This window comes from Kogia breviceps, chromosome 8 (assembly GCF_026419965.1).
Source record: "Kogia breviceps isolate mKogBre1 chromosome 8, mKogBre1 haplotype 1, whole genome shotgun sequence".
NCBI lineage: Eukaryota > Metazoa > Chordata > Mammalia > Artiodactyla > Physeteridae > Kogia > Kogia breviceps.
The window spans coordinates 56,087,009-56,114,960 of record NC_081317.1 but is presented as its reverse complement, the minus strand read 5'-3'; the positions used below and the strand labels follow the sequence as shown (position 1 = coordinate 56,114,960).

Below are 27,952 nucleotides of genomic sequence, written 5' to 3'. Positions count from 1 at the left end.
AAGGTCACATCTTACATTTCTCCAAACTAAGTTAAAACCCACCGAAATATATACTTGCCAGGTTGACGGGAATTTCAGTGTTACCCTCCAGGGATGTCCTCTCCTGTCTCTCCCACCCCAAGTTTTACATAGTCCAAAGAGGAAATTCACTGAGATTGGCATTCAAGCAAGAAGAGCCTTAGTCTGTCTCCTGCGGCTCTCCCTGCCTCTTAGCCCTTCTGCCATGCTAAACACTGGCCCCACGTGGCTGACCAGCAGTGCTTGCCTATTTCACTGTGTTATGTCCTGAGCTTAAACTCCCAGGAAAGACCATATGGCTCTTCGAATAAGGCCAGCTCCACTGGTTTAGTGCCCCATCCATTTTACGTGTTACATAGAATTTCACTGGTGACATGTACCATCATTTACTTAGCCAGTCATCTAATGGTGAATGTTTAGGTCATTGTCAGTATTTGTCATAATTATGTCATGGTGAAAACCCTATTCAATCACGTCTTTAGACTTAATACCCAGGGGTCATGTTGCTGGGTCAAAAAATATACCTGGTAAATTTCTACCCCTATTGCAAATTGGCATCCCAGGATAGATGCATCAATTTACTCTCCCAGTGAGAGTGCATGAGAGTGCCCTGCATTGTCACGCTTGCTGGTGATCTCTCTGAAAGAAGAAAATAGTTCTGGCTACCGCAATCTCCAAAGGAGAACATATGGTCCCACACGTGGACAAAATTATATTTAGAGAACTTGAGCTCCTCTGTGTGTTCAGGATTCATCTGTTAGGGACTTATTGTTTTTCTTTTTTCATTTGTTTTTATTAGTTTGTTTTGAATTAATTGTGTCTACCCATTTGGAATCAGAGGATGGGCTATTTATCTCATATTCTTTCAATCATATTTGAAGACATGGCCAGATTTCTCTCAACCTGCTGGGCATTTATGACTTTTTTATTATGTTTTTCCATATACATATGAGTTACCCAGTAGAATAAATTTAAGTCCAGGAACTCCAATTAAAATTTCCTTAAGTGATATCCTAAAAGCCAGCTGTGAGCTTGAAAACGCAGCAGAACTGTGAAGTTGTTAGAGCTCTCTCCCTTAGCCCTCTTTTTCTGTGGTTTCCTGATGGCTAGGTTACGTTAGGTTAGCCAGTCTTCATTTCGGAGTCTGTCTTTGTTGTTTTTCTGAAGATTACCAGTTATTGTCTATCTTTTGTTCTTTAGCCAGATTCACTTGCCATTAAAAATTTTTCATCTTTTCTCTTTATTTTACCCTTCTTCTTTGGAAAATTTCCTATACTCTATGCTTTTGATTTGAGTGGTCTCCTAAATATTACAAAGGCCCATGTTAAAATTTTGTCAGCAATAAGGCCATATGGTTTCCTAGATGTTCCACAGACTAAAGAAAACACTTATTCCAATATTTTGAATCCAACTCTGAGGACTTAAACATATGGTATAAAGATGCTAGGCAAATGGCTTTTAATATTAGAACCACATCCCGCAGAGTGGTAGATGAACTCATCTCTAAGACTTGCTTAAAGAGAGGGGTGAAGCTTGCAGCTGTGTCTCATCGTGCTCGTGTGCAGTGTGCTTGCCCTTGGGGCAGGTCTTTTCCTGTTGGGCCTTCGTTCCTCACGGGTAACATGAGCTGTAACGTTCCACCATTTCATAACCCCTCCCCTTGAAGTGGGCCCACAGAAGCAGAGAGGGAGGCAGTGAAAATGGAGTGTCTAATCCAGCAAGGAAGACCCCCCTCTGAGGTCTGAATGAACCCAATCTGTACACAGGAGAAATCTGTGCACAGAGGAAGAAGACCAGAAAACTTGAAAAAAAAAAATGCCTTGCTACAAAACTTAGGAATGCTGGATAAAATATAAAAATTATATGTTTTAATGAATATCAGGGATAACCAGAAAATAAAGGAAATATCAGGGACCAAAAATGAGGAGGTAGCTGAAGACCTGATCTGTCCTGGGAGAAGTCGGGGTAGGGTCCGGGTGAGGGGTGGTGAGACCATAGGAGGTGGGAAATGAGGGTGGGGCTTGAGTTTTATCTTCTCTTTGAGGAGAGAAGTTGGAAGTGAGTCATCCTCTTAGAAACTCAGGACACTCAAATAACTTTTTAAATTCACATATACATGTCCTAACAATACAAAGGAAAATATCCAAATGTTGGAAAACATGTAAATGCTTAAAGACAAAATATTACCTAAAATATGACAGAATTAAGACCAAAGCAGTGTGTACCCCAGGGCTGCTGTAACAACCACAAACTAAGTAGCTTAGAACAATAGAAATTTTTTCTCTCACAGTTCTGGAGACTGTAAGTCCAAAATCAAGGTGTTGGCAGTGCCATGGTCTGTCTGAAGGCTCTAGGGGAGAGTCTGTTCCATGTTTCTCCTAGCTTCTGGTACTCCTGGCAAACATTGGTGTTCCTTGTCTTGTAGACAAATCACTCCATCTGTGCCTCTGTCATCACACGGTGTTTTCCCTATGTTTCTGTTTCCTTGTTTCTTCTCTTTTTATAAGACCATCAGTCATATTGGATTAACGGTTCACCCTAATCCAGTATGACCTCATTTTAATGTGATTACGTCTGTGATGGTATACCAAGTAAAGGCAGACCAACATTTTTAAAAAGCAAGATTATGTCTGAACCTACTATCAGACATAATTAAATTAAGGGTAGAAAGCAAAGAATTAAATGAAGCAAAACATAGCTTGCTTTTTACAGAAGAATAACACCTAGTAAATATATAAGGAATGATGGAGTTAGAAAATCACAATTCTGTAACCCCCAATTAAAAAATGATTTTGATAAATGATGTTAGAGTCATAAATATGTTTATATGGTACTAGGTTGTCACACCACAAAATTCTTCCTAATTGAAGGTGGAAATCTAACTTTATCAAGGGGAAACCTGGAGGTGACTACTTTAACCAAGTGATCAAACTGAGCATTGATAAAAGAGTGGAACAACCTGACATGTATGCCTCCTGATGTGATGTAACTTGAAGCACATATCCTCACCTTAGGAAGCAGTCTTCAGCCAAATAATTAACCTGAACCTAATTAAGCCTTTGCACCTATCTTTGAGATTTCAAAAAATACATAGAAGACCAAGTTAAGTGGTGCTATCAGAAAACAATTGGATGAATTTGAAGTTTGTAACATTCTCCAAAACAGTTGACCTGGTCTGTTGAAATACAAGTGTCATGGAAGAAAAAGAAGAAGGGGTAGGGGAAACATTTCAGAACTGAAAGACTAGAAGGATGTAAAAACTAAATGTCCTTCATGAACCATGATTGATATTCTGGAAAAGTGAGTTTAAAAATGTTCTGAAGACCTAAGCAAATCACATATGGATAAGATATGGATATTAGGAAATTATTTTTTTTAAGTGTGGTATTGGCATGTGGTTATTTGAGACAATGTACTTATTCTTAGGAGTCGCTTAATAAAATATTTGGGGATAAAGTGTCATAAATTTGGAATTTGCTTTCACATGGTTAAGCAAAAAATATATATATAAAAATCTGTATGTAATATGTATATACACATAAAAAACAAATGTACAAAATTGTTAATTTAAAAAATTGAGGGCTTCCCTTGTGGCGCAGTGGTTGAGAGTCCACCTGCCGATGCAGGAGACACGGGTTCGTGCCCCGGTCCGGGAGGATCCCACATGCCGCAGAGCGGCTGGGCCCGTGAGCCATGGTCGCTGAGCCTGCGCATCCGGAGCCTGTGCTCCGCAACGGGAGAGGCCACAGCAGTGAGAGGCCTGCGTACCGCAAAAAAAAAAAAAAAAAATTGAGATAGTACATATATAGATTATCCATGCACCGTTGTTTTCAAGTTTTTTAAATAACAAAATGTTGGGGGAGAAATCGAGTTGGTCTTATTCCAGAGTCTTATTCAAGCTCGATGATGGCTTACTATTAGGGAGGCTGCTAACACATTTTGCCATAGTAGGTTCAAGGAGACATATATAATTATTTCCAGAAGTGATAAAGGCATTTGATACGATTGAGGATTCATTCCAGTAATTCCTTATAGGAATAGATTAATGCTTCCTTAATCTGCCTTAGTCTCACCAACCAGCATCATGCCGAAATTTTAAAATACTCCCCTTAGAGTCAGGAATAAGACTGCTGCTTAACTTTATTCTGGAGGTACTTTGTCATCTACACAGTTCAACAAGGAAAAAAGAGTAGGAGTAAAGAAACTGGAAGAGACAGTAAAATCATTGCTATTATCAGATGATATGACTGTGTACCTAGCAAGCTTTATGAGATCAAATAGAATAACATGACAAACAATAAGCACATTCATTTTAACATACAGAAATATTAACATACAGAAATAGCTTACATAGATAAAAAACAACCACCAGTTAGAAGACAGAGTGGAAGAAAAGACCTCATTTGCAGTAGCATTAAAAAAAATGACTAGGAATAAATTTTTTTTATCTTAAATTAAAAAAAAAAAAAAGTAAAATTCTTCCTTAGAAGGAGGCATAAGAAATAGAAAGGCATACCATGTTCTTTTTTAGATGAGGAGACTCAGCATCATAAAAGTATCAGTTTTACCTCAATTAAACTATAAATGTAATGTGATACTTGTAAAAAATGCTACTGTAAAATTATCATGAATTTTTTATGGAGAAATAATCAAGTATAGCTTGAAAAAATATAAAGAAAGATCATAAGGTAGCTAGCCCTGACAGATATTAAACACATTTAAAAATCTTTAGTATTTAAAACAGTGTGTTACTGGTTCTGTGACTTTGAAAATATTAGAAAAAAATAAATTAGAGAGAGAGGGAATATGCTGCAGAAAATCCTATTAAACTAAATTTAGACACTTCCCCCTTGCAGTGTTCCAAATGCTCTTGAATCTGTTAATGCCTTGCAGTCAGCTGGTTATGTCACTTGATTATCCTTTTGTTAATCCAGGCTCTTGCTCTGACCAGAACGAAGCCAGTTACTTTATCCTGCCCTTAGAAATCGCTTAGGACTGGGACCGAAGACAGCCCAGCAGTCTTTACTAAATCCTTCAAGGCGTGTATACATTAGACATTAGAACCTCAAGCTCTTAAAAGAAGACTCAACCCAGATGAAATGTGGAGGTAGCCTGGGTGTGTCCAGAGTTTCTGATCCTTTGCCAAATGAAAATCAGCTACATTGTATGCGTAGGGAAATTTTTTAAGGATTTTGTGGCTCAGAAAAAAAAAAACATTTCTTTTTAACAACTAGACTAAGTGAACCTCTTTTCCTGAAGATATTTAAGATGCTGTGAGACCAGCTAATCGTGAGATTGATCAAGGTTGAATCTGGATAATCATAATGATAAATCTGACTTTTAAAACGAGTGTGACTGTTTAGAATAACATGTGCTGGTTGCATCCAATTTGTAAATTTCAGATTTTAAGTAAAGCTTAGAATTGTATTATTCGAGAATGTACACCTTTTTATTTTGGAGTTAAGGGACTCAGGGCCACTCAGTAGGGCCTGGATTCCAGGTCTCCCAATCCCCAGGCTTGTGCCCTTTCTATAGGATCATACTTCGTTTCACACCTTTAAATTAGTTATCTTCATTTCCTTAGAATGTGTGCTGAAGTTTTCAGTAGGGCATGAGAGACGTGAATGTAGTTTTATGGTGTCTTAATTTAAATGTTTTCTCCACATTGCCTGTGATGCTAGCACTTTTTCATGAACTTTCCTATGCTCTAAATTGCTGCCAGATGCAGCAGGAACAATTGCTATTCCTAAGGAAACCCATAGCTCACTTTATTTTCCTCTTATCTTTTCTTACCCTGGTAAACTTTCATGGTCATTTAGCTCTGTCATGAGAATGAAAGAATGCAGTGAGTTTAATCTTTCCTGTGTTCAGTTATATGGTCCACACTGTTTGTGTCTTCATTCCAGTTGTGTGTGTGTGTGTGTGAATGGAAAGTTGTATTTATGAAGGAATATCTGCATCTTTTTTTTGCCCCCTCCCAGCTTCAGATGTCTCATAGATGGGCAGCTCAAGTCACTTGGATCTTCCTCATTTGTCCCTCTCTTCCTGATGTCTAAGGCTAATCTTATACTGTTAAAATGAATAATGACATAAAAAAATAGAATCCTGCTTCCTATATAGGAGAGACTTAATTAAGAGCCAGAGAAGGCTAGAGAAAGCTGCTGTAGGGTTTTGCCTCAACAAAGTAGTAAGTGTTGAAAGGAAATGCAAGCAGTGTGCTTTGGTAAGAGAATTGTAGCATGTCAGGGTAACAAAGGACTTTTAGGCAACATCTGTGTATAACGAATTGACATATAAAGCCCCCCCCCCATTGCTGACCAGTGGTCGGCCAACCGTTTGACCCACCCTGAAGACCAGAAATTTGTGAGTACAGCTAGAATGACAGAAAGAACCTTGGCTTTTGGTAGGGCTCTGTATCTGGACTGCAACACATGTGCTCTGTTACCTTGGGCAGAACCCTCTCTGATCCTCAATTTCTTTCTTGTAATCTCATTAGGCTGTTATGAGAATTCAGTGAGATCACAATAACTATTATTCTCAGCTAGTCCCATCACATTATTCAGTACTCAGAAGCAGAGCTGAAGATATCTTCTCGTTCTCATCTCTTGGTTCTGAGTGTACCTCTTGGGGCTATGAAGAACGTGTTCGTAATCTCAGTACCTATCCTCTATGGTTTAATTTAATAATTTCAGATCTCACCTCTCTCTGGGGCTGTTTGTTGTCCTTTGTGTATTTGAAAGCTGTGTAATTGAAGGACAAATGCACACAAAACATCGGTAAGCTGGTGGCACCTTAGAGCATTCTCTGTGATCTACCTATATCCTACTGCGTTTTACTGAGTTTATGCTACGCAGACAGTCTCATTTGTGAACTTGGTGTGTTTATGAACAGAAGCTTAAATTAAATTTAACTGTTTCATTTCAGTCATCTACTGATGTGGACAATTGTTCACTTTCTGGAGAATATACTATATACATATGTTTCAGTCAGAGGAGAGTGAGAGTTAACATTGGCATCAAACATTTACTTTACAGCTGTTAGAACTTAACCCTAAATTCTTACCCCTAAGATATAAAGCACAGCCTATACATAAGTCTTTTCCACTTGCTATTCATAATCGAAGTCCTGTCCCAACACAACAGGTAATAAAGTAACCCCATAGACATATATGATCTCACACATACCCATCACATGTATTTACTCTTTACATTCCAAATACAGGGTGAGGCCTGGAGAGACATATTTTCACATTTGTCCTCTTGGAAGCATGTGGCTTTTATGCATGCTGTCCCCATTGTGTTAAATGGAGTATACAAAGATAATTCAGCAGATCTTTATCTCTGGGCGTCTCAATTCTGAATGTTCTGTGATTCAGGGGTGCCCTCAGGGCCTCTGAGATGGGTCAAGAAGGGTCTGTCCCTAGATTCTGGACTATTCTTGTCTTGTCCTCTTTCTTCCCCTCATGGTCCTCTTTGCTCTTTCCAGTTGCTGTGCCTGCTTCTTGACATTCTTATCACCACCTCTACCCCTTTGTTCTTTTTTTTTTCCCCTCCTACAATTTCCCTTACACTTGAGTTTGTTTTTCATAATCAGCGATGCTGAATTTTGCTGCAGCTTAATTGACTGCCACATGTCATACATTTGATTATTTGAGCTTCACCCTTTTTGGTCCTGTTTCATGTCAGATATTTCTTTCTAGAGAAACTCTACCTTGAGTAATTTAGGAACCCTGGAGTAGAACATATTCTCACTTGGGCTTTTAAACATGTAAAATTTGAGGATGGACCCTGTTAGATCTTGACTTTCTTAGAACCTCATCATGTATATAGTTAGCAAATATCTATGATTGGATTACATTGCACTCATAAATTAAGTGTTCCCTAACCACAAGCACAGTGGTCAGGTCTCTCTGGTGGCTTAAACAGACCACTTTACTTACCCTCATGTAACTCAGATACTGAATGCGCTTTGTAGTGCTTCCAATTTGCTGTGTGAAGGAGGTCCACTTCTGAGATCGGTTCTAAAAGTGCTGTTTCAAGGCTGTCTACATGGCCCCATTTAGAAATTAGGCTGTGCACATCCAACCTGATTACATGATTCAGGTCTAAGGAACTTCAAAGTTCATTTGAGGTTCTCAGTTACCATAACTTTTAGATTTTACTGGAATTGAACAGCTGAATTTTAGGCTTTTTAAGTTTGATGCAAGAATTCCACTTCTGGCATCAGTATATTTTCTTTAATTCTGACACCTAACTGACCAGGCTATAATTTTTCTCTATATTCAGAAATTGATTCTGTGGCCTTGATATACTTTTGTTTATCAGTTTATTTCCTGCTGCCATGATTCTTACTCCTATCAAAACACTTGTTTCTCATGTAGGTAAAGTGCTAAGCCCAGAGATTCTGCTGATCTGTAATGTTCCTAATTGTGCAGGTTGAAGTGTCCCAAGGCTTGCTCATTTAGCGTCCACGGAGAATGCATTTGGCCTGGAAGAAGCTTGTTTTGTTTACTTATATCTTGTTAGAGAGGTCACTCCTTTATAGTGACCTGGCATGGGCCGAGGGCATGACTCCCCTTTTAGGCCCAGCTCATCAGTAGAAAGCTCAGCAATGTGGTTTGTGACAATTATTTTTCCTGTGGCAGTGCGTGTGGAAAGGCAGAATCTTTTTGGAAAATCTGACGTTTTTTTCTTTACCAGAAAGATTCGCAGAATTAAAGGAAAAAAAAATCCGGCAGTTGTCTAGTGTGCACGGTTGGAAACTGTCATTTATCTTAGTTTGAATTGTTGCTTCAGGAAAACCATTATCCATAATCTTTTATCAGGTTTAGCTGCATGCTGAAGTACTCTTTTAATATCTTATTATTAGACAGTGAAACCATTTTTGCTCTGTGTATGAGTATAAAGCAGAAGCTTGTTAAACCTTTAATCAAGAAGTCATCCCAGATTCCTAGTCCCACATGGAAGAACATATTTCTTGTGTGGCGTGTTCATAAAATCAAAGGCCCAGTCCATGCACATATGCATGATACTCCTCAGCAGAGAGACACCCTAGATATTAGCCTGTATCTGGTACTGTGCCTGTCATTCAAGGGGGCTGTGTATCATTGGCCTCTTTTCCCCCACTGTGCTTAGCAGGGCCTCTAGACTGCATGATAAGGAACTTAAGAATGAAAACGGAGACTAACATGTGAATGACTACATGTTACATGTAAAAAAAGAGGTTTTCTCATTACACGTATATGTATGTGTGTGTCTAACCTATGTGCATTATACACACACATGCACACATATGTTTAACCTATATTCTGTCTCCTCTGTTACATAGCTTACTTTACAAAACGGCAATATTTTTATTCTTTGGATAGCTGAACTGGCATTCATTCATATATGTATTAAGTTTCTACTAACGTTCTAGCACTATGAAAGAATAAAAATATGAATCTTGTTGTCAGGTAGCTTACAGTCTCCTGGGAGAGGTAGAACCATTAATATAGAGTTGAAGGACGTGCTAATAGAAATACTATATGTAAATGGTGCTTTGGAACCTTAGAGGAAGAAGTGAAGTCCTTGGGTAGGGGTCTCAGGGTAAGATGGAATTTTCTGGGAAAGACCTGCTGTGTTGAGGAATCTGAATTTCACCCTAAAGTCAGTTAGGGAACCGTTAGTGAATTTTATCCCTCAGAATGACATGGTCAGATTTGCCTTCTAGGAAGTTCACTCTGTGAACTATAATTTAAGAATAAGAGGGTAAGGTTATTCGTCAAAAAATTAAACATAAAATTACCATGTGATCCAGCAAGTCCTCTTCTGAGTAAATTCCCAAAAGAACTGAAAGTCAGGTATACCCATATTCACAGCAGTACAATTCACAATAGCCAAGAGGTGGAAACAACCCGAAGGTCCATGGAAAGATGGACAGATAAACAAAATGTTGTATATAGATACAACAGAATATTATTCAGCCTTAAAAAGGAAGGGCATTCTGACACATGCCGCAACACGGATGAACCCTGAAGATATAATGCTAAGTGAAGTAAGCCAGTCTTCATCTGTGAAGTGTGATAATAGCACCTGCTTCATAAAACAATAGGGCAGTCCTGAGTGATAAATGAGTTAACTCATATAAAGTACTTCAGAGGATGCCTGATACACAATAACTCCTTAGATATTAACTGCTGCTGGTGCTGCTTTTGCTGCTATGATTACTACTCCTACTTTATTTGAAGCAGTAAGAGGATAGATACAGCATATTAATCTTGGTTTTTTGACTTTGATGGGATGTCCTATTTTTAACAGTTTTATTGAGGTACAGTTGACATACAATGAGTGCACCTATTTAAAGTGTACAGTTTGCAAATGTTTGACATATGTATACATCCATGAAACCATTCATGAAACACAGAAAGTGAGAGTATCCGTTGCCCCTCAGATTTTTCTCAGGCCCCTCGGTAATCACTCCCTTTCACGTCTGGCTTTATCTTTGCAGGCAACCACTGATGTTTCTTTCTCTTGCTATGATTAATTTGCATTTTCTAGAGTCTTATATAACTATGGTTATACAGTATGTACTCTTTTGTCATCTGACTTATTTTAATCATCATAATTACTGGGATTCATCCATATTTACATATGAATAGTTCATTCCTTTATACTGCCAAATAGTATTCCATTGTATGGGTATACCACAGTTTGTTTATACATATGCACCTGTTGATGGATATTTGGAGTGCTTCCAGTTTGAGGGTATTACAAATAAAGCTTCTCTGAATATTCATCTTTAAGTTTTTCTATGGACAGAGATATGCTTTCTTTTCTCTTGGGTAGGTCAAGGAGTGGAATGGCTGCATCATATAGCAGTTTTATACTTAGGTTTTCAGGAAACTCCCAAACCAATTTACAAAGTGGTTGTTCCATTTTACATCCTAGCGGCAGTATATGAGAGCTTCTGTTCCTCCACATCCTCACCAGCACTTGGTATGGCAGGGCAGGCTTTTTAATTTTAGCCACTCTAATGGGTATACAGTGGTATTTAATTGTGGTTTTAATTTGTATTTCCCTAGTGACTAATGATGCTAAGTATCTTTTAATGTGTTTATTTGCCATTCCTGTATTTTCTTTGATGATGTGTATTTTCACATCTTTTGCCCATTTATTGGGTTGTTCGTTTTCTTGTTCAGTTCTGTTTTATATATGGATACAAGTCCTTTATCAGATACATGCTTTGTAAATATTTTGTCTCTGTCTATGGCTTGACTTCTCATGTTCCTAGCACTGTCTTTGGAGCACCAGCAGATTTTAATTTTGAAGATCTAATTCATCATTTTTTTCTTTTAAAATTTGTGCTTTTGATGTCGTATCTAAAAAAATCATTACCTGAGCTAGTATTACAAAGATTTTGTCTTATGTTTGGTTTTAGAAGTTTTATTGTTGTAGGTATTAGAGTTAGATCTATGAACAGTTTGAGTTAATTTTTGTATATGGCAGAAGATATGGATTGAATTTTGTTTGTTTGTTTTTGTACATGGATATACAATTGTGATAGCACCATTGGTTGAAAACTATTCTTTCTTCACTGAATTGTTTCTCCACCTCTGTTTAAAACGATGTGTTGTCCTGTATATCTTTATTAATTTCTGGACTCTCTATTCTGTTACACTAATCTGTCTATTTGATGCCAGTACCATACTGCCTTGATTACTGTAGCTTTATAATAAATCTTGAAATCAGAAAGTGTAAGCCCTTCAACTCTGTTCTTTTTCTAAGTTGTTTTGGCTATCTGTGTTCTTCATATTTCCATTTGGATTTTAGAATCTGCTTGTCAATTTCTACACATACACAAAAGGTTGTTAGAATTTTGATTGAGATTGCATTGAGTCTGTAGGTCAATTTGGGGTGTTAGAGATCTTAACAGTATTGAGTCTTCTGACCTATGAACAAGGTATTTATTTAGGTCTCCATTTATTTAGGTCTTTAAAAAATTCTCAGCAATGACATAGTTTCCACTGTACAGGTGTTGTTTCTTTTGTCAGATTCATCCCCAAATATTTTACGTTTTTGATGCCATCTTAAATGGTATTTTCATTCGTGGTTAGTATATAGAAATACAGTTGATTTTTGTAGGTTGACCTTAGATCCTACAACCTTGCTAAACTCACTTATTAGTTCTAGTAGCCTTTTTGGTAGATTACATTGCAGTTTCTACACAGAAAATTGTGTTATCTGTTTTCTTCCTTCTTAACTTGAATTCTTTTTCTTCTCTTTCTCGTTTTATTATATAATAATAAATATCTCAGTGGCTAGAACCTTCATTACAGTGTTGAATAGAAATGTTAAGCATGAACATCCTTGTGAATATTCTTACTTTGTTCCTGATCATGGGAAGAATGACTTCATTTTATTGATCATTAAGTATGATCTTACCTGTACATGATGTTTTAAATTTGAGGGCGTTCCTTTCCACTCCTAGTTGGCTGAGGGTTTTTAGATGTTGGGTGTTGTCAAATGCATTTTCTGCATCTATTGATATGATTATATTATCTTCCCTTTTTAGCTTCTTATATGGTGATTGATTTTTGGAATGTTAATCTAGCCCTATATTCCTGGGATAAACTTCACTTATTAGTCCTTTAAAATTTGTAGAATATGTAGTGATATCACCTCTCTCATTCCTAATATTGGTAATTCGTGTTCTCTTTCTTTCTTCCTGATTAACCTGCCTAGAGGGTTATCAGTTTTATTGATCTTCTCAAAGAACCTGTTTTTTGTTTTATTGATTTTACTCTATTGTTTTTCTGCTTTTTATTTCATTGATATTTGCTTTTAACTTTGTATATAAAAATATGTTATTTAACCATGTGTACATACATTTATATATGTGTGTGTGTATACACATATATAATATATTTAACCATGTAGCATTTTCTGTGCTCTTCATTTTTTGTGTACATCTAGATTTCCATCTGGTATCATTTATCTTTTCCCTGAAGAGCTTCCTTTAACGTTTCTTCTAGTGTGGTTCTTGTGGTGATGGATTGTTTTAGTTTTTGTATTTCTGAATATGTCTTTATGTTGCCTTTGCATTTGAAAGGTGTTTTCACTGAATATAGAATTTTTGGTTGACATTTTTTTCTTTTAGTACTTTTAAAGATGTTGCTCCACATTTTGTTTGTTTGTTTGTTTTATGTTGTTTATGCTGTCAACCAGAATCTTTATTCCTTTAATCCTCTGTATGTAGCATGTCTTTTTTCCTCTGGCCCACTCTTAAGATTTTTTTCTTTCTTTCTTTTTTTAAACAGAAACAGACTCACAGATTTATTTATTTATTTTTAATAAATTTATTTATTTATTTATTTTTGATTGTGTTGGGTCTTCGTTGCTGTGCTCGGGCTTTCTCTAGTTGTGGCGAGCAGAGGCTACTCTTCGTTGTGGTGCACGGGCTTCTCGTTTTGGTGGCTTCTCTTGTTGCAGAGCATGGGCTCTAGGTGCTTAGGCCTCAGTAGTTTTGGCACACGGGCTCAGTTGCTGTGGCTTATGGGCTCTAGAGTGCAGCCTTAGTCGTTGTGGTGCACAGGCTTAGTTGCTCCACGGCATGTGAGATCTTCCTGGACCAGGGCTCAAACCCATGTCTCCTGCATTGGCAGGCGGATGCTTAACCACTGCGCCACCAGGGAAGTCTCAAGAAGTTTTTTCTTGATCGTTGGTTTTGAGCAACTTGATTGTGATTTGCTTTGGTGTGGTTTTCTTCATATTTCTTATGTTTAGGGCTTTTTGAGCTTCTCAGATTTGTGGCTTCCTCAAGTTTGGAAAAATCTCAACCATTCTTCACATCTTTTTTCTGCCCTCCACCACTGTCCTCTCGTCCACAAACTCGTTATCCTTATATTAGCTCACTTGAAGTTGTCACCCAGCTCATTGGTGCTCATTTATTTACTTTTTTAGATTCATTTTTCTCTGTTTCATTTTTGAGTAGTCTCTATTGCTGTATTTTAAATTCAGCAATTTCCTGCAATATTTCCTGTTAATGTCATCTACTGTGCTTTTCATTTCAGACATTGTAGATTTCATCTCTGGGAGTTTGATTAGCATTATATCTATATCTCTATATATGAAACTAACGTTTATTATGGAACATACGGAATACAATTACAATTGTTTCAATGCTCTTGTCAATTAATTATATCATGCGTCAATTCTGAGTTAGATTTAACTGGTTGGTTTTTTGTATTATAGGTTTTTTTGTTTGTTTCCATTTTTGATAATTTTTGGTTGTGAGATGTTGTGAATTTTATCTTATTGGTTGTTTTTATATTCTGTAAAACTTCTGGACCTGAGTTCTGGGACACAGCTAAATGACTTGGAAACAGTCTTCATCTTTTGAGTCTTTGATTTAAGATTTGCTGGGGAGGACCAGAGCAGGTGTTACAGCACCTTATTTTGCACTCCTGAGGCAAGAACTCCCTGAGTTCTCTACTCAGTGCTGAGTCAATTATGGTTTTCCAATATTTCTGATGGGAATATACTCTGTTCCTCTCTCCACGTGAGTCTTGAATGCTGTTCCCTTTAATCTTCTTGGATGATTCTTTCAGCAGTCTTGGTTAGTTTCCTTACATGCTTGCATTGATAAGTTCTCTGCTGAATAGTCAAGGGGACTCTCTACAGATCTCCGTGGTTCTCTCTCTGTGTAACTGTGCAGCTCTCTCCACTCCAGTACTCTGCCCTACAAATTCTAGCCTCCTTGCTCTCCTCAGACTAATCTCTGAGACTTCACCTGTGTTTTTCCTCCTTGCATTGTGGCCTGTAAAATCTCTCAAAGCAGTAAGTTGGGGCAGTTGTAGGGCCCATCTCATTTGTATCCTGCCAGTCAGGGATCAGTGTCTCATTTCCTGATACCAGTTTTGAAAACTGTTGTTTCTTATACACATGTACACACATATGCACACACATGTGCACAGGCATACATACATATCATATGGTTTGTTCCTTAATTTCAGGCAGGGGGATAAATCAGTCTTTCTTACTCCATCTTACTCTGGAACTAAGTCTGATAGGATACTTTTTTTTTTTTAATTGGAGTAAGATTGCTTTACAATGTTGTATTCGTTTCTGCTGTACAGTGAAGTGAATCAGCTATATGTATGCCTATATCCCCTCCCTTTTGGACCTCCCCCCCCCCATCTAGGTCATCACCGAGCACCGAGCTGAGCTCCCTGTGCTATACAGCAGGTTCCCACTAGCTATCTGTTTTACACATCATAGTATATTAATGTCAAATCTAATCTCCCAATTTGTCCCACCCTCCCCTTACCCACTGTGGACACATGTCCATTCTCTACGTCTATGTCTATGTCCGTATTCCCGCCCTACAAATAGCTTCATCTGTACCATTTTTCTAGATTCCACATATATATGTTAATATATGATATTTGTTTTTCTCTTTTCTGGATTACTTGACTCTGTATGACAGACTCTAGGTCTGTCCACATCTCTACATACGACCCAATTTTGTTCCTTTTTATGGCTGAGTAATATTCCGTTGTATATATGTACCCCATCTTCTTTATCCATTCATCTATCATTGGACATTTAGGTTGTTTCCATGTCGTGGCTATTGTAAATAGTGCTGCAGTGAACACTGGGGTACATGTGTCTTTTTGAATTATGGTTTTCTCAGGGTATATGCCCAGTAGTGGGATTGCTGGATCATACAGTAGTTCTGTTTTTAGTTTTTTACGGAAACCCCATACTGTTCTCCTTAGTGGCTGTATCAATTTACATTCCCACCAATGGTGCAAAAGGGTTTCCCTTTTCTCCACACCCTCTCTAGCATTTATTGTTTGCAGATTTTTTTGATGATGGCCATTCTGACTGGTGTGAGGTGATACCTTATTGTAGTTTTGACTTGCAGTTCTCTAGTAATTAGTGATGTTGAGCATCTTTTCATGTGCCTCTTGGCTATCTGTATGTCTTCTTTGGTGAAATGTTTATTTAGGTCTTCTGCCCATTTAAAATATTTTAATTGTTTTTTTTCTTTTGATATTGAGCTGCATGAGCTACTTGTTGATTTTGGAGATTAATCCTTTGTCCGTTGCTTCATTTGCAAATATTTTCTCCCATTCTGAGGGTTGTGTTTTCATCTTGTTTATGGTTTCCTTTGCTGTGCAAAAGCTTTTATGTTGAATTAGGTCCCAATTGTTTATTTTTATTTGTATTTTCATTACTCTAGGAGGTGGGTCAAAAAAGACCTTACTGTGGTTTATGTCAAAGAGTGTTCTTCCTGTTTTCCTCTAAGAGTTTAATAGTGTCCGGTCTTACATTTAGGTCTTTAATCCATTTGGAGTTTATTTTTATGTATGGTATTAGGTAGTGTTCTAATTTTATTCTTTTACATATAGCTGTCCAGTTTTCCTAGCACCATTTATTGAAGAGACTGTCTTTTCTCCATTGTGTGTTCTTGCCTCCTTTGTCATAAATTAGGTGACCATAGGTGCGTGGTGAAGTCAGGGAGCCTGATTCCTCCATCTCTGTTTTTCTTTCTCAAGATTGCTTTGGCTGTTCAGGGTCTTTTGTGTTTCCATACAAATAGTAAATTTTTTTTTCTAATTCTGTAGGAATGACAGTGGTAGTTTGATAGGGATTGCATTGAATCTGTAGATCGCTTTGGGTAGTATAGTCATTTTCACAATATTGATTCTTCAATCGAAGAACATGGTATATTTCTCCATATGTTTATGTCATTTTTGACTTCTTTCATCTGTGTTTTATAGTTTTCTAAGTACAAGTCTTTTGCCTACTTACGTTTATTCCTAGGTATTTTATTCTTTTTGTTGCAGTGGTAAATGGGATTGTTGCCTTGATTTCTCTTTCTGATTTTTCATTGTTAGTGTATAGGAATGCCATAGATTTCTGTGCATTAATTTGGTATCCTGCAACCTTACCAAATTCATTGATTAGTTATAGTAGTTTTCTGATGGCATCTGTAGGATTTTCTATGTATAGTATCATGTCATCTGTAAACAGTGACAGTTTTACTTCTTTTCCAATTTGTGTTCCTTTTATTTCTGTTTCTTCTCTGATTGCCGCAGCTAGGACTTCCAAAACTGTGTTGAATAGGAGTGGCAAGAGTGGACATCCTTGTCTTGTTCCTGCTTTTAGTGGAAATGCTTTCAGTTTTTCACCATTGAATATGATGTTTTCTGTGGGTTTGTCATATATGGCCTTTATTATGTTGAGGTAGGTTCCCTCTATGCCCATTTTCTGGAGAGTTTTTATATGATCATCTCAGTAGATGCAGAAAAAGCTTTTGACAAAATTCAACACCCATTTCTGATAGGATGCTTTTGAATTGTTAGAACCTGTTAGATGAATGTTTTTCAAAGGCATCCATTGTGGTGCAATGGGAACAGTGATATAAGGCTGTGAGAGCCTCATCCTTTCTACCAATGACCATCTATGTAAGTTTTTTCATGGGATAGACTCATGGAGTCTCCTGGTTGGATGGGACTCTACAGGTCATGTGGCTAATCCTCCAGCTGATGCATAAAACCCTTTCTGTACAGTCGCTCCTATACTCTCCCATGTTGGGCAACTCGCCTTTTCAAAGGACACATTTCCTATTTAGATGTTTCTCATGGTTAGAAACTTCTTAACTTACATGAGCTAAAATCTTTCTCCCACTAACTTCCATCTAGATTTGTGTAGTGAAGTCATGTAAAATTACTCTAATCCCTTTTCCACACCCCCCTTACATTTGAGGGTCAAGTGCCTGCTTTCTTCCCAGGGCATCTCTCCAGGATAAATATCTTGATCTCTCTGAACCTCAATTGTCTTATCTCTAGAATGTAGTTACAAAAAGGATTCCTGCATCTGTGAGTGCCTTCGTGAGTGAGATACCATGCTAGATGCTAAGGATACAGAAGAGAATATACTGTCTCTGCCTCCCAGAAACTCACCAGGGAAGAGAAGTCAAATGATGCAGCAGAGAGATAAAAAACCCTCTTAACAGAAGTGTGCAAAGTGTGCTGGACCCTTCACAAGATTTTAGAGAAGATCAAATTAATTAAGATATTGGAAGTATAGTCTATACACTATAAAAGACTGTAAGTGTGTTTGGTATTACTATTAGTGGTAGTCAGAGATGTACCAATAGCCAATCTGTCCCCATTATTTTTTCTGAAGCCTGTTATGCCTCTGACCTTTTCAGTTTGAAGCTTCTGTTTGAAACCTCTGAGTTCCACATAATTAATGAGTTTGGATATGTGATGGTGTCCACAGGGGGCTAGAAACATGCCAATAAGTTTATCTTTCCTCCTGCTCTTGCAGGTTGTTTGGGTTCAGGGCTTGTAAAAGACAATTGTACTCAGTGAATTTTTAAGTGAATTCAGATCTTATAAGCTAGGGACACTGTATGTCTCTACTGATGCTTTATTGTTTAAAACTCCAGATGGTGATGGTAATACTTCAGCTTTTCTCCATATGGAGAAACAGAAGACAGGTTTCAGAAGAAAGCAGTGGCAAAATTCAGATATCATCATTTTGTAACACTAGGTCACTCTGTGTCTCCCTCACAGGGTGTTTGAGCTTCTCATCGTGATTTTTCAAACATCTCTTTACTTTGCCAAGCATATCATAAATGTAAGTAAGAGGAAGAACTATATATTGATGTGACACGATGCTGAGGTTAGGGTTTCCCACAATATGGCAGCATTTCTTACACTTGAGGAACTTAAAAATGCAGGGTCCCAGACCCTACCTCCAAATACTCGGATTTAGCTATCTGGTGGGTGTTGGGAGAGGGGGAGAGCTGCTGCAGTGTACTTGAAATTAGTTTCTGGATAATTCTAGTACAGGTGGGCACCGCATTGAGAAACACTGGGGGTGGAGTACGCCTGTGATATGAGGGCAGTAAATCTTGTCCCGCCTCTGACTCTGTATTTGTTCTTGCCTCCACTAACTTCTGAGGGGTTTCCTTTTTATCAGGAGTTATATCGTGAGGAGTCAACAAGATGAGTCAGATAGTTCCATTTTCAAAGAATCTTCAGTATAGCCTTAAGATGTCTGTAGATCCTGGTTTAGTAGCTACATGACTTGGAGTGGGTTACTTTTAAGCTTAGTGATATAACCTGGATAATACAATCTACTTATTCTTCAGGATTTTTAGGAAAACTGATTAAAGGTTCTGTGACTGTTATCTTCCCTAAGCTGGACAAGAACTGATTGAATATAGTTGATATCCATTATTCAAGAGAAAACATTTTCTCCATGCCATTGTGAGCATTCATTTCCTTTTGGAAGTACTTTTGTTTTGTTTCGTTTTATAGTTGTAATTTAACTATTTGGTTTTTGAGTGTGCTGTAAAACGTTGGATTACAAAAGTTCCTTCTGTTACCAAATGGCTCGTCAGGATTTAGACTCCTCTGGGCCACTTCCCTTCAGGGTCTGTTAGGGCTGCTACCACCACTTATTGTCTTTGTAAATTAGCCATTTTATTCTGTTAGTAATTTCTGTTCAAATCTGTTAATAACAACTAGGCTTCCAATAGGAAGTGGTAGGTGTAGGTGTATCCAGGGCACTCTAAATATAATTAACTGAGTTCTTTGAGCTAGCTCATTATCTTAGCTTCATGCTGCCCCATACCCCTTTCTTTCACAGATGTCTTTATCTAAATCGCCAGTACCTGGTTAGTAAATTTGCTTCAACTGTAAAAGATAAACAGTACTCTACAGTAAAAGCACATTTAAAATACACAGAAAGCAGAAAAAAAAAAAAAAAAAAAACACTGTGACATTTTCTGAGAGACGAAGCAAGCTTACTGCTGTGGTATAAATATATGGTCTTTGTGGATTTCATTTGCATTATTTCTGTACCAGAGTTTTCATAATGTATCCTCAAAATCTCACGTGATATATTTCTTACTTCTTTTTTTTTAACATAAAGAAAACTACCAACAACGATATATTTTTGAAAAGTAAAACATCATCTGCTTTTTGTGCATGCTTATAAGCCTTGTGAGAGCAAGGCCTCAAAAAATTGGGGAAAGACTCAGAATTGTTCCTCTCCAGGGAAATCTTTAGTAAAAGGTAAAAGATTTATATGATCTGAAGAGAAACCAGAGTATATTTCTTACTTTTTTGTAGCATCAATAATCAGTGTTCGAGGAGTCTTCTAGTGTTTCTCCTGACTGCCCACTTTTATTTTTTACAAACATTGAAATCTTAAATTTTTAATTAAAAAATATGAATGAGTAAATTCTCTGGTTGTGTGCTGTAATTAATCTAACCTAACTTTTGCCTTTATTATCACCCACATGGTACATGCTTATAAGCAGTTAATAATTTAGTCACTTTTCTGAATATTAACAAATGAGTCTATATGAATTTCATACATCAACTTAAATACAAAATGCCTTTATGACATGTCTGGTTGGGAAATGTATCTCAACAATCTGTGAGATGAAATAGTTGTTAACTTCTCATAAATTTTCAAATCATGTAGATGAGAGATTTTTAAAAAATTGACTGTAATGAAAAGGTAGGTTTTAGGTAATATCTTTTAACACCTGAGATCAGTACTCTTCATATTTTCTCTCAGCACTACCTTCCTGAGGTAATTCTACGTTGTTCTGCTCTTTGCCGGAGGATTTCTGCTTCCTACGAAGACCCTTGCCAAATGTATTTTCTGGGACTTTCTCTCTCCCACAGTCAAAACTTATATGTCTTTTCCTGATTTTTCTTTAGGTGCTCTGGCCTCCATTGTTTTTGATGAGAAGTCAGCTGTTAATTTTATGTTCCACAGCGGAACAAGTTGTTTTCCTCTGGTTGATTTCAACAATATATCTTTGGCTTTCAACATTTTGATGAGTTTGGGTGTGGTTCTCTTTGAATTTATCCTACTTGGAGTTCATGGAGCTTCTTAGAAATATAGATTAGTATGTTTTTTAAAAATCAAATTTGGAACATTCTCAGCCATTATTTCTTTGAATATATTTCTGTTCTGTTCTCTCTCCTTTCCTTCTGATACTTTCAGTGTGTGTATGTTCTACAGTTAATGGTGTCCAACCTTTCTGAAGCTCTTTTATTTTTTTCTTCTTTTTTCTTTCTTTTCTTTGGATTATATAGTCTCTATTCATCTGTTAATAAGTTTCCAGTTCAAATCTGTGGAGCCACTCTACTGAATTCTTCATTTCAGTTGCTGTACTTTTTAACTCGAGAATTTCCATGTGCGTCTTTGTTGCATTTTTTATCTTTTTGTTGATATTCTCTGTTTGATAAGACATTGTCATCATACCTTCCTTCACTTCTGGAAGCATGACTTCCTTTTGTTCTCTGAATATACTTAAAATGGCTGCTTTCAGGTCTTGTTAAATATAACTTCTGGGCACCTGTAAGTTTCTATTGCCTGTTTTTTTTCCTGTGTATGGGTCATGCTTTTCTGGGTTTTCTGTTTTTTGGGTGTTTTATAATTTTTTTGTTGAAAACTGCACATTTTAGGTAAAATATTGTAGCACCTCTGAATACTGACACTCCTTTCCCCTTCCTTTTTAGAGGAAGTTTGTTGAAGTTGTTGTTAGGTCATTTATTTATCTGTTTAGTGACTTGGCTGGACTAATTCTGTAAAGGCTGTTTATCTCCACATTACATCCTCTATGGCTTTCTTGCTTAAGTTTTTTTTTTCCTTGTTTTTATTTTTGGCCTGAATTCTTAAGGGTTTTCTGTGGGTCTTTATAAACCATTTATTGATCACAGTTTGTGCTTAAGCCACCCTAGCTACTTAGATGTGTGTGTGTGTAGTTTGTAGACTGCTTTCACACGTCAGGGAGTTTACAGTTTCTACCCACTTTTAGCCAGGGTCCAGTAGTTCAGAGGTCTTCTCTCCAGTCTCTTCAGGGACTGTGCAGCACTAGCTAGGCACAAAGTCTTCCACACCATGAGGGATGAATATGATTTTATTTTTAAGCCCAACTTCCTGACTTCCTTCTAGGTTAGAGTGGCTTATTGTTTAGCCAGTGTTTTGGTCAAAGGTTTTGCTTAAGCCTTTTAAGTCAGTAAGGCTTCCACATTTTGCTGATGGATCTATGTATGACTTGGGGAATTTTCATGACTGCCGCAGTCCCACTCTGGTTACTCCTGAGTGTGTACAGCCTAGGATATGTTCTCACTCTTTAGGACCCTCAAGGATGAGTGTGATGCCAGGAGAACTCTTCTTGGATGTCTCTTAGGCTTTGTTAAATTTATGGCTGGTCCATCATTTTATAATAAGTATGATACATCATGATACTTACATCATGAAGCTACTAGGTGCATGTAATTATTTGCTTGCCACCGGAATCTCCATTGTTTTTGACAGTGTCCTTAGGCATGAACTTCTCCGTGCTATGTCCCAAATAAAACCAGTCGATTCAGGCAGCATCAAAGAGCTCTCTGTCATTAGGGCTTGCCTCTTCTCCTGGGAAGAACCTCTGTGCCATTACATCAGATCTTTGGACGGGAACAGTAGCCCACTTCTCCTTGAGTGACAGCCCCTCTCTACAAGCAGGCACTGCATGGTTTTTTAGCTTGCTTCTCTCAGTGTGGAATCTTTGCCTGATGAGTGAGCTAGGATTGCTCACTTGATGCTTGGAGCCCTAGTGTTCTCAGCCTCTTGCTCCTGTGGCCAAGCCCTGCCCTGCAAGTAGGAAAGGAGTGGGGGAAGAGGATGTAGTCCTCTCAGCAGCACCTGCCCAGATTTGTGCCTCTGCATTGCAGGGTTGGGAGTGGAGGAATGGGAGACACTGGCAGCCTAGCCTGCGTCTCTCAGATGAAACTGTAGCCCTAGACTAGGAGCTGGGGAGAGATAGAACCCTGTTCTTGGCTGTCTTGGCTGTCTTGTCTGTTCTTGGCTAATCTACCCAGATTAGAGCTTCCATCACCCCCTCTTTTCCTGATTTTTTTCAAGGCTTTGCTGTAGGCTAAGTGATATTTAGCTCATCTGGCGATTAATCCCTTGTAGTTGAATGTGCTTCTTAGGTTGTGGTTTCTTATATCTTTATGTCTCTGTTGCTAGTACCATTAATGTCATAGGAAATACTCAGTAAATGTCCCTGGATGAATACCATATTTTTCAAGTGATGTGTTTATTTTTGCTCAGAGTGGATGATGTATACAGTGGGGCTTTTGAGTACTTGGGAGCTCTGCTGGGTGTGGAAGTAGGTCTACACTCTGCTGACCTAGGCCAGTCATAGCCAGCCAGAACTTTCAAAATAAAAGGTTAAAGAACTACCACGTGGCACATGAGTAAGAAAAGACAACCCCAATAGCAGAGCAAACATCAGTAGCAACCACAACAACAAAAAAATAGGCACATGATATGCACAGGCAGCCCATAGAATAGGTATCCCAGAAGATCACTTAGTGTGAAAGGATGTTCACCTTCTCTAGTAATCAAGAATATGGAAATTGAAAGCAATATTGTAATATACATCCATAACTATCATATTTGCAAAAATTAAGAAGTCTGACAAAACTAAATATTGAGGAAGATGTAGAGAAACGGGAATTTTGGTACACTGAAGGAGGGACTATAAATTGGTACAACTGTTTGGGAGAGTAATGTGGCAGTAATGAAATAAACTGAAGATTCATGTATCATATGTACCTTATGATGCAGTAATTACACTTCAGGGCACATATCCTAGAGATATGTGCAGCAGGAGACACTCACAGAGGGATGCTTATTGCTGTACTGTTTGTAATAGTGAAAAGCATAAAATGACCCAAGTATATATCACTAAAAAAATAAATTTTTTTGTAGTCTTACAGAGGAACACTGTACAGCAGCTCAGATGAATGGTCTGCCTCTACCTATAGCGACATCTGTAAGTTTGATGTGTGACAAGTTATGGAAGGATGGGTGCAGTATGATACCATTTATATATGCTAAAAACAGAAAATAAATCTTTACACTGTTTACAGATTTTGTAGCACAGGTTTCAGCATACTATGATCTGTGGGCCAAATCTGACCCATGGTCTATGTTAGAACAACTCACTAGCTAAGAAAGATGTTTATATTTTCAAATTATTGTAAAAACAAAAAGCAAGCAAGCTATGGCTTTTCTCCATAGCAGGTCAGATAGACACTCCAAGGGAAGCTTTGAGCTCTGAAAGAAAGTTTACTGTATAAAAGGGAGAGTGTGCTTTAAGTAAAAAAAGAAAGTATGAAGCATAGAATGTATCTGATTGTCTTATCAGCCTGCTATAACAAAATACCATAGACTGAGTAATTTATAAACAACAGAAATTTATTTATCATAGTTCTGGAGGCTGGAAGTCTAAGATTTGGTGTCTGTTGAGGATCCTCTTCCTAGTTCATAGATTATCATCTTCTCACTGTTTCCCCCCATGGCAGAAGGTGCTGTCTGGGGTCTCTTTTATAAGGGCACTAATCTTATTCATGAGGACTCCACCCTTCTGATCTAATTACCTACCAAGGGCCCCACCTCCTAATACCATCACAATGGAAGTTAAAATTTCAACATATGAATTTTGGGAGGATGAAAACACTGTCTATAGCACTGACCCTCAAGTCCTAACCTAGTTTTACTTGCCACTTTACTAAAAAGTTTGCTACCCCCTGGTAAACATATGCTCTGTGTGTCTAGAGTCATATTCCCTCAGCCTAGCCTGGTGAATAGTTCCAGCATCCTTCCTCCAGCCTTTCTGCCCCAGGAGTTTCTTCTATGTCTTGGAATTTTAGCTTTTTCTGGGTATTGCCTGACCTATTAGGAGGCAGCCTTCAACAAGTGGAAACATGAATCAGATGATTGCCCCAGCTTCATCCAAGGAACAGTACTGAGGTGTGTTCCACATGGTTCCTCACAGGGACCACTGCAAGAGCAAGCCACATTACCCAATTCTGGAGTGTGGTAACCAGCTCCAGAACACACTCTTCTGGGCCTTGCCTTTCTCTGCCCCACTCTTCCTGCTCCCTCATTCTGCTTGCTGGGACCGCCATCCAAATAAACTGCTGCCACTTCATGCATGATCCAGACTCTGTTTGGGGAAGCGCCAAACTAAGACAGACACATAGACAGTAAAAGAATAAAACTGCCATTGGGAAGGAGAGTAGTACTGTGGGGGTGGTGGAAGCAGAGGGGGGCACAGGGAGCATGAAAGGAGCTTTAATTATATTTTTACATTTTACTTATTCATAAGTATCCATAACAAATAGGCCAGAAAGTGAGCTTTTTAAAAGCTGAGTTGTGTACAGATGGGTATTTACATTTTAGAGTTTGAAATCATGTGCCAGATTTCTATGTGAAAATAGTCTTCCTCTTTTAATTTTTCTTCGGGAACCTGTTTCTTATGGTGCTTAAAATCCAACTTCTGCCTTGACATGTTGATCATACCTTTTTGAGTGAAAATAATTCGTTATGAGAATAAAAGAAAGGCACCCATATTTAAATAGTAGAGAATATGCACCAGAATAATTCAATTGAAAGAGACTTCCCCTTCTTTTTTTAAAAAAATACTTCACAGGATAACTTTCTCCTCTAGTAGTAGTTATATCGAAAACCTTCTGCTGTGTTCAAGATATGCTCCTGAGCTCTAAATGACAGGTTGAGCATGCTCTAAGTTAGGAAATATTAGGTAAGAGTAGAAGGTAATTCACTCCAGAGAAACACAGTTTACAGGAAACTATAAAATAACTCATTGGGAACATTTCTTTTAGGTTCCAGAAAATTAAGTCCCACTGTGGGTTTTCATGCAGAGTGTAGAAAAGGGAAACAAAACCAAAACAAAAGGACAACAACAACAACAAAATTGTGTTCTCTAAGCCTCCTTGGAGAGCAGGATGTTTTTATTAGCATATTTGGGACTTGATGCAGGCAAGACTTCTTTCAGAAAGAAGCCATATGTTCTCTTGCGCATGCCAGACTTGTGACAATCACGATTCTGTGGTCTTGCAAATGAAAGCAAAATGTTGTGTAGCCCTCCCAGCAGGGATGAAACCTTTTCCTAAAGCAGCATCCTTTTGTGATGCCAAGCTCTCATTTGACTGAGCTGCTTTGTGCTAAGTATATCTAGCATGAGGTTTTAAAATTATAAATCCTCTCCTTTTACCCTCATTGCTCTTAGGATGAAGGCCTTCATTTGGCCCAAAAAGGCCTGCAGTGTCTGACTCCTGCCAGCATCTCCAGCATCATCTTGGGTGCCTTTTCCTTCCCTCTCTAATCTTTATTCATGCTGGGCTCTTGGAGGAGCCATGCTTACCCATTATACCCTGGGACCTTTGCACATCCTCCTCCTGGTCTCTTCCTTGCCTGACATATAAAAAGCATTCAGTAAATACTTTCCAAATGAATGACAGAGGTTAGAAAGTAGCCAGAATCTAACATGGTGGTGGTGGTGGAGATGTTGTGGTAGGCAACAAGCATTTAAAAAAGGCACCACTTCTGTCTAATCACCAGTGTTTTAAATGGGTATGGAATAGGCCAACTCTTCCTTTTACTCTCCTTTCTTATTTTCATTGTATTCTTATCAACAGTCATGCCAGCATATTAATAATAATTTTTTTAAAACTGTTTAAGGTACTACTGTTGGAGAATGTGTCCAGAGCTGCTGCTCATTATCCTGTATCCATATCCACTTTTTGCCATCAGACTTTGCCACCAGTAGAGGGGTATTTTGAGGGAAGGAAGAAAAGATAAGTACAATGAATGTTCAGGGGAATGATACCAAATATAACTGAAATAAGAAAGAAATAAGCAGACCAAATTAGTGCATAGGTTGGTATACTGATCCACTGCCTGCTCATCTGCTCATCCATTGCAGGCCAACCCTGTGCCAGGGCAGCACTGGGCACTAGGAAACAGAGATGAACAAGACCAAGATCACTGCCTTCTAGGAACTCTAAAACTTTGGAGAGGCATTCAGGTAGATGATGATCGAACAAAATACAACCTAACAAGTGCTGAATAGAGTTTGACCCAGTGTTACCGAACCAAACTTGGGTCCACTCGCCTGATGTGCAGCAAAGCCGAGCTGCTGACACCAGGTTGTGGTGAAGGAAGTACAGTGTATATTGCTGGGCCAGCTAAGGAGACTGGGTAGCTTGTGCTCAAAAGACCTGAATTCCCCAATGGCTTTTAGGGAAGGGTTTTTTTGTTTTGTTTTGTTTTGTTTTTGTTTGTTTTTTGGGTTTTTTTTTGTGATACGCGGGCCTCTCACCGCTGTGGCCTCTCCCATTGTGGAGCACAGGCTCTGGACGCGCAGGCTCAGTGGCCATGGCTCACAGACCCAGCCGCTCCGCGGCATGTGGGATCCTCCCAGACCGGGGCACGAACCTGTGTCCCCTGCATCGGCAGGCGGATTCTCAACCACTGCGCCACCAGGGAAGCCCTAGGGAAGGGTTTTTAAAGACAGAGTGAGGGAGTGGGTCATGGGGCACGTGATCAGCTCGTGCACAGTTCTCTGATTGGTAGGTGGTGAGGTAACCCTGTGACGTCACAGGGATCAGCCTTATCAGTCCTCGGGCTCCAGCTGGTCTGGGGGCTACATGCTCATGGTTATCATGTAGTTAGCTTCTTCCACATGGTGGAGGTTTTAGTATCTGCAAAACAATTCAAGGATATGGCTAAGGATATTATCTATAGCCCCTGAGGAAGAACTAAAGGTTCTTGACTAACCTATTATTATTTTGTCTTGCTTGACTGTTTTCCTTTGTTTCTGCATTTTCTCACTTTTCTGATTAAATTTGTTCTTTGGAACTCGGGGAAAGCCTAGGAGACTAAAGCTTTCCTACAAATAAGAGGCAGGTGGGGAATACGAGGGGTGGGGGAGTCTGTCTTTGGGAAGGCCCTACAGTGTCTTGCTCAGTGTCACCAGGGCTGTGGGAGCACAGAGGAATTTGGACATCTTTACAGAGGAAGGTACAAGTGACCTAGTGACAGTTTGATCA

General features: G+C 38.4%; 1 protein-coding gene and 1 non-coding gene across 3 annotated transcripts in view; one reads left to right on the top strand and one right to left on the bottom strand.

The window, feature by feature from the left end:
• The window catches only part of SH3GL2 (SH3 domain containing GRB2 like 2, endophilin A1), a 202,582-nt gene that overhangs the window by 105,285 nt on the left and 69,345 nt on the right, over positions 1 to 27,952 (top strand). The gene's annotated exons all lie outside the window — the stretch shown is intronic.
• On the bottom strand, positions 20,018 to 20,133 carry LOC131762075 (U5 spliceosomal RNA). Its single transcript, XR_009337153.1, has one exon. It is a non-coding gene; the product is annotated as a U5 spliceosomal RNA (small nuclear RNA).